At 47.1% G+C, this 12,197-nt stretch overlaps 1 long non-coding RNA gene across 1 annotated transcript; it reads left to right on the top strand.

The window, feature by feature from the left end:
* Nucleotides 1-2,747: 2,747 nt before the first annotated feature.
* Nucleotides 2,748-7,079, top strand: LOC310703606. Its single transcript, XR_014524274.1, has 3 exons — nt 2,748-2,893; nt 6,000-6,170; nt 6,932-7,079. It is a non-coding gene; the product is annotated as an uncharacterized lncRNA (long non-coding RNA).
* Nucleotides 7,080-12,197: the final 5,118 nt, after the last annotated feature.

The raw sequence follows: 12,197 nt of genomic DNA, 5'->3' as shown, positions 1-12,197 counted from the left end.
CTAAGAATGGAGTTTTGTGCCATCGTGCTTGTGGCTTGGAAATAATCGTAGTGAGGTTCCTCCTCAAAACACTTCACTATATACAGAGAGAATTGGTTTTTAGTAGCTAAGAGCTTCAAGTATTCCTAACAAAAGACAAAAAAATAAAATAAAAAAATACTCATACTAGAGAATTCCACTTCTGCTTGATCCAAGAGGCTTTTTGCAGGTGCTCAACATATAAGGAAAGGCGCATTTCTGATTGGCACAACTTTATACATGCCTTGCTGCATAACTTGATGTTCAGTTATGAAACATTTGTTTTTATGTAAACCACTTAAAGATTTAAACTATATTGCTCGGCAGGGATTGATAGAGTGAATGAAGGCTTAAAGGGCTTTTTAATAGAGTACAGAAATGAATAGCTTTTTAAGTAAATGCCTAATACGTAAAGGAGATGGGTTTAGAGTGGAATGAGATGATGAAAACTGAAGGTAGACCTTTCAATTGTATAGAAGAGGATTTTGAGAGAAGAGTTTGTCATGCATGCATAATGAAAAAATGCCCCTGCAGAAATTCCCTCTCTGAGCCAATTATTAAGATTCAGGAGCTATGTTCTCCTGTATATCATCGTTCCCCTGGAATGATGGGAGAACATGGCCTTTTAAATTGTCACTGAAGAAGTCTGGATTTCTGATAAATCTTAAACCTGCCTTTGTTACCTGTGTCTCTTCCTTCAGACAGGCACCATCAGCATGATATCACAATAGCCAATCTCTCTCCTTCAGTCTGGCAGCATCATCATGAGGTCACAATGGCCAGTCTCTCTCCTTTAAACTGGCAGCATCCACATGAGTGTTATGTACTGGAGTTTTCACCCTGGGCCAGCAGGGGGATACTGTAGATAGTTATGCAAATGGAGGGTCGAAAGTGACGTTCAGTGATTGGATAGTTTTAGAAAGTTATTACAGTAACAAGGTACTGGAGCTCTATACAGTGGTACCCCGCAAGACGAATGCCTCGCAAGACGGAAAACCCGCAAGACGAAAGGGTTTTCTGTTTTGGAGGCGCTTCGCAAGACAAATTTCCCTATGGGCTTGCATCGCAAGACGAAAGCCCATAGGGAAATGCTGGCGGTCGGGAGCAAAGACTTTCGCCCACAGCCGGCCTTCAGAAGAGGACCTCTTCTGAAGGCCGGCGGGGGGCAAAAGTCTTTGCTCCCCCCCGCCTGCCTCCCCCCCCCGCCTGCCCCGGGCGATCTTAAAATGCTGGCGGGCGGGAGCGAAGCGTTCGCTGCCGACCCCCAGCATTTTAAAATCTCCAAGGGACAGCATTTTAAAACGCTGTTCCGAAGGGGGGGCAGGAACACCTGCCCCAGCCGCCCCACTTCGGAACGCTGTTCCGAAGCGGGGAGGGGGGGCGGGAAGACCTGCCCCAGCCGCCCCACTTCGGAACGCTGTTCCGAAGCGGGGAGGGGGGCGGGGACACCTGCCCCAGCCGCCCCACTTCGGAACGCTGTTCCGAAGCGGGGAGGGGGGGCGGGGACACCTGCCCCAGCCGCCCCACTTCGGAACGCTGTTCCCAAGCGGGGAGGGGGGGGCGGGGACACCTGCCCCAGCCGCCCCACTTCGGAACGCTGTTCCGAAGCGGGGAGGGGGGGCGGGGACACCTGCCCCAGCCGCCCCACATCGGAACGCTGTTCCGAAGCGGGGAGGGGGGGCGGGGACACCTGCCCCAGCCGCCCCACTTCGGAACGCTGTTCCGAAGCGGGGCGGGGGGGCGGGAACACCTTCTGAAGGCGGGCAGGGGGCGAAAGTCTTTGTCCCCCCTGCCTGCCTTCCCAGGGGCTTTTAAATCGCCCCGGACAGCGGAGAAGTTTTTTAAAATGCTGGGGGTGGGAAGAAAAGCCCTTGTCCCCCCCCCAGCCTTCAGAAGAGGTCCGGGGACAGACTGTCCCCGGACCTGGTCTGAAGGCGGTTTCCCTAGGAACGCATTAATTGATTTTCAATGCATTCCTATGGGAAACCGTGCATCGCAAGACGAAAAAACCGCAAGACGAAGAGACTTGCGGAACGAATTAATTTCGTCTTGCGAGGCACCACTGTATAAGCAGGCTGACTGAGCCCTTCAGTTCAGTTCTGGCCTCAGAATAAAGAAGAGCTGTTTGAAGAATCGCTGTGTCGTCTGATATGTTCGCCCACAACTTAAAACTGGAGACGAGGATGGGATGGATGGACATCAGAGCACAGCCAGATGCAGCCACCCTCTGAACTGAGCTGAATCAGTAAGCGAAATCACTGAGTGAAATCACTGAACAGAACCAATTCAGAGCTGACTGTTCTGGCTAGAGCACAGTGTTCCATCCATCACCCTCTACGCCGGCATCGGAATCATTGGTCTAAGTATGTGAAATGTAACTGATGTGCTTTTGTGCCTAATTGAACCATTATGTGTAGTGCTGTATATAAGGAAACCATTACGATTGTAACTAACGCCTTATCTCGGTGGGGAGGGGTGTTATGTACTGAAGTTCTCACCCTGGTCCAGCAGGGGGATACTGTAGATAGTTATGCAAATGAAGGATCGAAAGTGACATTCAGTGATTGGATAGTTTTAGAAAGTTGTTACAGTAACAAGGTACTGGAACTCTATATAAGCAGGCTGACTGAGCCCTTCAGTTCAGTTCAGTTCTGGCCTCAGAATAAAGAAGAGCTGTTTGAAGAATCGCTGTGTCGTCTGATATGTTCGCCCACAACTTAAGAGAGAGCATAATGATGTTTCAAGGCAGGCAGATTCATCACCTCTCTTGCTGAAGCCAGATAGCAGCAGCAACACGTGGACAAAAGTCCCTCTCTATCAACACAATGATACCAGCGGAAATCGGAGTGTGTGACACAGTATTTTCCTCAATGAGGTGAGCCTATACAGGAGCAGGCGATCACAACATCGGGGGTGGAGTGCTCATGCATATAGTATGTCAAGTGGCTTACAAGTGTCTCTCTCGCTGCAATGGGGAGCAGCTCTCCAGCTATTATACAGCTTGGACAGCGATTACCCCAGGGTAGATGGTCGCAAGAGGAAGTAGACATAGTGGAGGCAGGCAGAGGACTGCTAGCAGCTCTTGAGATACAACAGAGCAAACACCTGCAGACTGAAGCTGTTTGCCGTTTGAGAGACTGATGGGCAGAAGAACAGCAGGAACTGGCAGAACATAGGGGCAATCTAGGTTTAAAGATACCTTAACTTTGTGGCAGACAAATCAAGAGCCAGCTCTCACCCCATGTCCCTCACATTCAGAGGAAGCTGGTCCATGAGGGCACTGCTCACCAACCTGTGTGCCCTTAGCTAGTCCCCACTTGACTGCCTTCTTTCTTACAACCAGTCAAGGGGTGAGTCTGTCTGTCATTGGCTGTGACGGTTGGTCTCCTTGCCTACTGATCTACCTCCTCCTCCTTCAGCGATCACTCGTAGCCGAGTAAGATTGTCTTCCATGAACGCAGTCATAGCAGTGTGTCCATAAATGACTATGGAGGCCAATTCTGGATCCACGCATCCTTCCACAGGGTGGCCATAGGTTTCTGAGTGGGAGTTGATCACAGTGATGATTTGCCAAACATGCCTTCCCCTTAGCTCATTTCTCCCTGAGATCGCCCTGAGATCGTGCTTCTTCAAAGTCCATGATGTCTTTAAAGGTAAAGGGGCCCCTGATCATTAGGTCCAGTCGTAGCCGACTCCGGGGTTGCGGTGCTCATCTCGCTTTATTGGCCGAGGGAGCCGGTGTACAGCTTCCGGGTCATGTGGCGAACCAGAGCAGCGCACGGAAATGCCGTTTACCTTCCCACTGGAGCGGTACCTATTTATCTACTTGCACTTTGACGTGCTTTTGAACTGCTAGGTTGGCAGGAGCAGGGACCAAGTAACGGGAGCTCACACCGGCGCGGGGATTCGAACCACCGACCTTCTGATTGGCAAGTCCTAGGCTCTGTGGTTTAACCCACAGTGCCACCAGCATCCCAATGATGCCTTTGGTAGAAATTATTCTCCAACTTGCGCACGCCCCAGCTACCACAGCTGACATATTCCCAGGGTCACAATTTCTAACCTCATAAAAGTCAACAAATACGATTAGGTGCACTTTGTTTTCTTTAATAATTTTGCTTCTTTAAATGCCCATGGCAACTTGGTTGCAAAGCCACTGGTCAGAGAGAACTTCATAACCACAGATGATGATGGATTCAGTGTGACCAGTCAGTTCCCTCTGACCTATATGCATATATGTATATTGAGAAGGTTAAGAATGGGGCATCCTGAAACTAGGGCTAAGAAAAGGTACCCCCCCCCAAAAAAAGTGATTCCATTTACAAGCAATGGATTTAGATGCTGGGTTCAGGGACTGTTAATCTGGTGGTTAAAGGTAAAGGGACCCTTGACCATTAGGTCCAGTTGTGGATGACTCTGGGGTTGTGGCGCTCATCTCGCTTTACTGGCCAAGGGAGCTGGCATACAGCTTCCGGGGCATGTGGCCAGCATGACTAAGCTGCTTCTGGCAAACCAGAGCAGCACATGGAAATGCCATTTACCTTCCCATTTACTGAGCAACGGGAGCTCACCCTGTTGCAGGGATTTGAACCGCTGACCTTCTGATCGGCAAGTCCTAGACTCTGTGGTTTAACCCACAGTGCCATCCATGTGACAAATATTCCTCCTCTCTCTGCTTCCTTTAACTGCTCCTGTCGAAGGTCTGCAACCGCTTGTGATGATGCCCAAAAGTGTTTAGGTAGAAATAAATTAAGAGGCAGGGGGAATAGTGCTGATGCTAGCACCATATTCTCCTACCCGAAATCCATCAATTTTGGCTTGTGACAGTTGAAAGGGACACGGGTGGCACTGTGGTCTAAACCACTGAGCCTGTTGGGCTTGCTGATCAGAAGGTTGATGGTTCGAATCCTCATGACGGGCTGAGCTCCCACTGCTCTGTCCCAGTTCCTGCCAACCTCGTAGATTGAAAGCATATCAGTGCAAGTAGATAAATAGGTACTGCTATGACGGAAAGGTAAACGGTGTTTCCGTGTGCTCTGGTTTCCGTCATGGTGTCCCATTGTGCCAGAAGCAGTTTAGTCATGCTGACCACGTGACCCGGAAAGCTGTCTGTGGAGAAATGCCAGCTCCCTGAGCCTGAAAGCGAGATGAGTGCCGCAACCCATAGTTGCCTTTGACTGGACTTAACCGTCCAGGGGTCCTTTACCCTTTTTTTTTACCTTTTATGACAGTTGCCTCCTGTGTGTCTTGATTGTTGCACGTGTCTACACAATAAGTGCAGTACTTTGCGTGAAGCGCAGGTCATTCCAGTTCCGTATGGACGGGTAATGGTATGAAAATATTAAATCTGCAAGTGTCCAATCCGCTTTCAGTATTGAGCTTTGCACTGCGGAGATCCAAGGTTATAGGAAATGCTAATATCTTCTTGGTTGAGTTGCAAGTTGTCAGTATGCATGAAGTGTGGGAAACTTTAAGATAAGCAATTTCTTTAATAACAGCATTAGGCTGTCATTCAGAGCCGCAGTGGGAATGCGAAAGTCTTCAGTGAATTATTGGGATGTCAGCAGCACACTGTTTTGATGGAAAGGAGGGGAACAGGCCACCCAATTCAATGCACACCTCTGTGTTTAATGTGAAGGGCATTTTTAGACCTTATGGGCAACGGATAAAGTGATTTGTGTAACGAACTCTGGCATTAGCAGCAGCACTGCTGTGCCCATTTCTGTTTCATCACTGTCAATGTTGATGGGAGCATCAGTGCAACTCACATATGTGAAAGTATCATATTTGCTGAATGCCTTCAGAATTGCTCTAATTGCCTTCCTTGCACCCCTAATGGACACAGATGAAGCACTTGGTCTTAGGTGTGGAGGGCAGACAGAAACAGGAAAGCTTGTGCTTAGATTGCATGTTTTTTATTTTTTAAAAGTGAACAGTACAGGCTTTCTAACTACTGTGCACTAAATTGTTTCTATTTCCAGGAAGATGGTTGTAACAGTGATACAAGTCCACACAATCACTAGGTTGTGTCATGTGAATTTCAGAAATTCCTCTTTTCCTTATGGAGGAGTAAGTCAATGTCATTAATCTGCCCTCCCACAGAAGAGTGGTTGAACCAACTGAACATGTGCGATGAAGTCACAGAAAGTGAGGTAATTGTGACATCTTGCTCTTTTTTCTTGCTTGATTATAAATTTGAACTATGAGTACTTGTTTTCTATGTGGCTTGAGTGCTTAGTATGTGTATCACAGCAGGGGAGAGAGTAATTTGTAGTAGGTTGGCAAGGATATTTGACTTCAAACTGCTTAACAATAGCAGCAATCCAATACCCCCGGAAGTGTAGCTGGGTTCCCACAGTGATAACAGAAAGAACCTTTATGGAACTAACAGAACTGGACAACAGGGGCAAAGCAACTGCTTATATACATTTCTGAAAGCCTGGGCCACTCCCACTCCCAGCGTGATTGGTTGTCTAAATTTCCAAGCTGCGAATCACGACTCAGAGTTCAAGGGCCAGTGGCAGAGGCTCAAATCCTGAAATGTTCTGTGATTGGATATCATGTATCAAATCAGAACACAGGGGCTCAGAATCCTTAGTCCAGACACAAGCACAAGCAAACACAGACTACTGAATACATACCACCCCCTCCACATTAAATTATATTGCTGAAATAAAAAAGGTTTGGTGGTATCCGGGTGTGGCCTTTTGCATAGAAGGACATTGTGTTCCAACAATTTTGGTACTCATAACAAACTCCTAGGCTCAGAATTCTTTTAATTCTAAGTGCAACCGCTGGCTCTAGTACATACCTGGGCTTCTAGTAAGAACAAAGTAGACGTTGTAAGTCTAATGTCTGCCCATTCCCATTCTGTAGTAATTCAAATACCTATATATGCACTTGACCCTTCCAGATCCACAAGGAGAAGATTCTTGGACAGCAAACATGAAGGGAAATGCTAGACTTAGATCTAGGCTCCACAAGGCATCAAAAAACAATCCTAAGAAGTATAGCCGCTGACTAATCAATCAATGTGAAGGAATAAATGAAGTCAAGGTAAATGAAGTCATGTATTTTTATAAGATATAACTATGAAAGGATTTTCAAACTTTTACAGAGAATAAGCCTATGGTCTCCAGACTATACAGGAATTTCAAAACAATCTGATGTGACTTCACAGCACCAGGTATCATGCCAATGTATTCTAAAATATGTAGCTGTGCTGACTATAGATGCATCTTTCCAAGGCTGATGAATTTCTGCACAACTCGCAACATCCCTCTCTCCTCCATCCACACAATCAAGAGGCATTGTTAAGAGTTAAATGACACAGTGCTGCCAGGCAAAAGCACTTGGGGGGAGGGGCAAATAACGGTTGTTGAGGCGTATGACCTACCTTGAGGGGGTGTGCAGGTGTGTTTAAAAACAAAGAAAACAGCAATATACAAAAGTTAATATCAAATACCAAGGATTTTTCAAAAGTAAAAACTAAAATAGAGAGAGAGAAAAAGGCTTCTGATTCTCCATCTAATAATAATAATAATAACAATAATAATTTTAATTTATACCCCGCCCTCCCCAGCCAATGCCGGGCTCAGGGCGGCTAACAAGCAATAATAATAACAAGTTGAATGAATGCAACTTAAAAACAAGATTAAAATACCACATTAAAATATTGAAACAATAAAATATTAAAAAGCAGCCTCATCACAGGAGGAGAAAGGAAAAAGGAAAAAGAAAGAGGGGGAGGGAATCAAATTGGCTCCAAACCAAAGGCCTATCAGTTTTATAGACTTCTGCAAAACCCTTGTTCTATAACAGCACCCAACTCTTCTACTTTCCATAAACCAACCTTTCCTCAATCTTCAAATCGAGATATTATAAGCTCATTTCCTTCTTTGCGCAACAAGTCTATAAGGGGTTTCCAGTCATTAATAAATGTCAACAATGATTTTTCTCTAATTAAACACGTCCACTTTGCCGTCTCAGACAAATCCATTAATCTCAATCACTATTCTTCCATAGTCGGTAATAATAAGTCCTTCCTTCTTGGTGCATATAACAATCTTGCCACAGTGATCATGTAGTGAAATAATTTTCCATACTCTCTTTCTGGTTGTATACAGGTAAAACTCAAAAAATTAGAATACCACGGAAAAGTTCATTTATATCAATAATTCAACTTAAAAGGAGAAACTAATATATGAGATAGACTCATGACATGCAAAGCGAGATATGTCAAGCCTTTATTTGTTATAATTGTGATTATTATGGCGTATTATGGCGTATGTATCCAATATTTTAAAGCTTTTTTTACAAGTCCACCAAACATGATAAAATATAGCTTCTTTACACTTGACACTTCCGACAAACATTTGAAACATTTTTATACACTCGATAAGTAACTTTTGAGACCAAGAACTTACATACCAATGATACATTGTTTTGTAAGAATTCTCTTTTAAACACAGGATTTATTTTAACCCTTTTGTCCATAGATGTTACCACTGTTCCATCTGTACATTATAACCATATATATATATTTGCCCATTCCTGGGGGGAGAGGTTTCACATTTAGACCCTGAGCCTCAGGTTCCTTACCCTGATTTAGCAACACTCTAGCTTTGCAATATCAGTTTGTTTGAATACAATTGACCCAATCAAGGTGAAGTCTAAATAAACATATTTTATTTCTATCCAATAGGGATGAAATAATTTAAAACCTTCACACACACACACACACACACACACACACACACACACACACGATCTTTGACTGGTGGCCAATAGAAAGTACAATACAGTCGTACCTTGGAAGTTGAATGGAATCCGTTCCGGCAGTCCCTTCCACTTCCAAAACATTCGAAAACCAAAGCGCAGCTTCTGATTGGCTGCAGGAAGCCACAGAATCCCTGACGGACATTCGGCTTCCAAAAATAGTTCACAAACCAGAACAGTCACTTCCAGGTTTGCGGCGTTTCGGAGCCAAAACGTTCGGGAAATAAGCTATTCAACTTCCAAGGTTTGACTGTAATAACCAATCTTACACAGCTTCACAACATTGCACTGCAGACACTACATGCAACATCGCATTAAAATATGTTGCAAATTATCTAGCTGTGCTGCCTTAATATATCTTTCAAATGTTAACTGCACGACAGGAACAACATATAAAAGGTGTGACTGCCCCAAACCTGGAAATCCGGAAGATGAATACTGCTTACAACAGATGTATTTCAGAAAACATGACAGATGCTTTTCAGATTCACTTAGATCTTGTATCTATTGATTGGTCAGGGATTGCATCCTCTAGATTTGGTTTTCCATTAATTTTGAACCATTTGAAGGCTGCTCTTTGATCACTACTTCTCTGGAGACATGTACATGATCAATGAGTTACAAGTTCAATCGGTGCTACTCTGTTCAGTGGTGGTGCTTTGCCAGGCGCAAAAGGCTTATCTCCAAATTGGAAGAGCCAAATGTTTCATACATCCTGCTCTAGTTTTTTTTAAAATTGCTTTTATAAGAAATGTCATTAGCTTGCAAAGGGGAGGTGAGCTGCATTATGTGACAGGCTTGGGTAAAGCTTACTCTTCGCTTCTGCACTGTGAAAATAGAGGCATTTCGTACAGTGTAGGGCAGTGTTTCCCAACCACTGTTCCGCGGCACACTAGTGTGCCGCGAGATGTTGCCTGGTGTGCCGCGGGAAAAAATAAAAAATTCAAAAGATTTTTTTTAAAAAAAGTCATATTTTCGATTGGGGCGCCGTCACTAGATGACCCCTGGGGTTCCCTCCCGCTCTGCACCTCCCTCCTCCTCCTCCTCCGGGGAGGCCCTTCCTGGCTCTCGGCCAAGGCTTGGCGGCTGCCACTCACTCACTCGCTCGCCCACCCACCCGTCCCTCCATCCCTGCACCCGGCCTCTCCCCCTCCGTCCCCGGCGCAGGGGCTGCCGGGATCCGTAGTCCCCTCGCCCTTGGGCTCCGCGCCCGCGCGGGGTGCGCAAACTACGTTTCCCAGCGTGGCTTGGCGGGCCGGGCGTTTTGTTTGAAGCGCTCTTCTCCCAGCCATGGAATGAGCGCAGCGGCGGCGGCCGGGCGGGCAGGGGCTCTTCCGCGCAGACCCCGCGCAGCCTGCCTGCGCCCCCGCGGAGATCGGGCGGCAGGATGGAGCCCGGGGATCCCCGCGGAGGCGGAGCAGCGGAGGCGGAGGCTGCCCCCCAGGTAGGGCTGCGTCGGGGTGTGTGTGTTTATTTTTGCAATGCTGCATCCGCGCCGGAGGGGACGCATCGGACCGCGGGGAGACCCCTTGGCAGGCGTGCAAGGCAATGCATGCGTGCAGGCGTTGCATGGAGTGCAGTGCAATGCAATGGCAACGCGGCGCCCTGCATGCATGCATGCAACTTCCACCGGCGCTCCGGACTTGGCAGGTGAGGGGGGTCCCCAGTGGGCGGCAGAGAGAGCCGGGAGCGCGAAGGGGATCCAGGGGGGAGCAGCGCTGCTCCCCAAGCCGAGCCCGGGGGGAAACTTCGGCGTCGTTGCGCCGGGTGTTGGAAGCGGAGGCTGGCGGGGGCCCCTCACCTGCAAAACCTGGTCGCCTCTCATATATTTCATGCATTGCATTCATCGCCCGCTTTCTCCTCCAAGGAGCTCCCGGGGGCGCGCATGGTTCTCCCCGTGTTATCCTCGCAACAACAGCCCTGCGAGGTGGGTCAGGCGAGTGGCCCAAGGGAGCACCCAGGGATTGTCCTGGCCAGGTGGGGTGATTTGAACCCTGCTCTCTGCCCGGTCTTCGTCCTCATTTAGCCCCCACATGTGCATGACTGAGGTTTTCCCCCCTCGTCTTGGCTATGGTGTGAGTCTGTGCTGTTAATTAATGGGGTTCTTCCTTCGGAGAAGATGAGCCAGCCCTCAAGGAGGTGATTATGTAATTTGCTAGCAATTCATGTCCCTTCCGGCGTGACGCTGCGCGCTGACGTCACGGGGCTGTAATGGTGGTGTGCCTCGAGATTTTTTTCATGAAACAAGTGTGCCTTTGCCCAAAAAAGGTTGGGAAACACTGGTGTAGGGGCACAAAAGTTGTTGAGCTCCCCCCCCCCCGAAATATACCCAGAGTCGAGCTTGGATTTCATGTTCTTTATTCAGCTCATAGTAGTGAGGAATGAAAATTTCCCCAAAATATCTGCTTTATATACATTATTTACACAATGGGCCCCACGTGATTGGCTAATTCTGGGATTCACCTGTAGGCCAATCAGGTTGTGGATTCACTTCCACCTGAAGCTGGATTGGGTGGCTCCTGCGGACCAATCATACTGCTGCATTGTTCTAGGACCAATCAGACTGCTGCATTCTGAATCCTATTGTTCTAGGACCAATCAGACTGCTGCATTTTGGATCCTATTGTTCTAGGACCAATCAGACTGCTGCATTTGGATTCTATTCAACTCAGTACATAACACCCCTCCAAGTTATTGAGCTTCTTTCTTTCTCTCTTTCTCTCTTTCTTTCTTTCTTGGGGAGGGCGCAAAGTTGCTCATCTTCTTTTTTTGCAAAATCTCAATTTTTGGGGAAGTTTTAAACCGACTTTTTTTAGGGAATTTGCCAGAAAAACACTTCTGATATGGGCTGCCATATGCCTAGGTTTTCCTAAACAATTTTTCGTTTTTTTGAAAATTTTGCTTGGACACCATCTGCTAAAATTGACAGATTCCCTGCCCCCCCCCAACTTGACAGCTATCCTTTATGCAACCTGCTGTGTGGATCATCCCCAAGCCATTCTGTGTGTGTTACGTTACTTGCACACTTCCAGGCCCATTTCCTGAAACAGTTTGCCTCATTTTCCATGTGTAAAAAATGTTCTCACATGTTGTCGTTGTTGACATCTGTCTGTCTCGAGAGACAATGGAGTGCGCCTCCAAGGGGTGAAGCCAAAGTCTCTGTGACAGACGTCCATGTTGATAAGCATTTTTTACAACTCTTGCTGAGGGGAAGGAGAAAACCTCACCGCCCAGGGCCAATTAGGTGTGAGTGAAATTGTTTGCTGCCCCTGTCAACCAGAGACCAACGGTGCTCCCAGCAAAGGCCTTGCCTTGAGGCAGGATGAAATCTATACAGGCCTGGTCTTGCAATGAGGCTCTCTTTTTAAGGTCCAGAAAACCCAGCCTTCCCCAAAAGTTTC

The sequence above is a fragment of the Podarcis liolepis genome, assembly GCF_965112155.1.
Source record: "Podarcis liolepis genome assembly, chromosome: 3".
Lineage (NCBI taxonomy): Eukaryota > Metazoa > Chordata > Lepidosauria > Squamata > Lacertidae > Podarcis > Podarcis liolepis.
Note: the sequence above shows the minus strand (reverse complement) of the source record. Positions and strands in the feature narration are given on the sequence as shown.